The sequence below is a fragment of the Arachis ipaensis genome, chromosome B01, assembly GCF_000816755.2.
Source record: "Arachis ipaensis cultivar K30076 chromosome B01, Araip1.1, whole genome shotgun sequence".
Taxonomy (NCBI): Eukaryota; Viridiplantae; Streptophyta; class Magnoliopsida; order Fabales; family Fabaceae; genus Arachis; species Arachis ipaensis.
Genome location: NC_029785.2, coordinates 1,880,085 through 1,880,442, shown reverse-complemented (window position 1 = coordinate 1,880,442; position 358 = coordinate 1,880,085). Strand labels below are relative to the sequence as shown.

The 358-nt window shown below is 21.5% G+C and overlaps 1 protein-coding gene across 1 annotated transcript in view; it reads left to right on the top strand.

Moving 5' to 3' along the window:
* The window catches only part of LOC107644200 (cysteine-rich receptor-like protein kinase 2), a 10,978-nt gene that overhangs the window by 1,045 nt on the left and 9,575 nt on the right, over positions 1-358 (top strand). The window lies entirely within an intron of this gene.

The following is a 358-nucleotide window of genomic DNA, read 5'->3' as shown; positions in this document are numbered from 1 at the left end:
AATGAAAAAAAATTGGTTATTACCTGTATTACTTTTTTTTATATATATACTTTCAATCCGAATTTGAGTCCATCAAAGTCTATTAATTATATGTATACTGGGATTGCCACTTCAATTAGTTTAGAATAATTATCACGTCATTATTTTTGTTAACTGTGTCAAAAATATAATTAAATAGTGATGTCATATGGCTAAGTTATTTTGATATAATAAAAATTAGTTAAAAAAAAAAGAGAAGACGCATAATTAGAAGAAGAAAAAAGATTTGATTAAATTTAATTACAAAAATAGTTTACCCACCCAATATTTTTCATAATCAAAACATGTTTAAAATGATAGAAATAAATCGAAATAATAA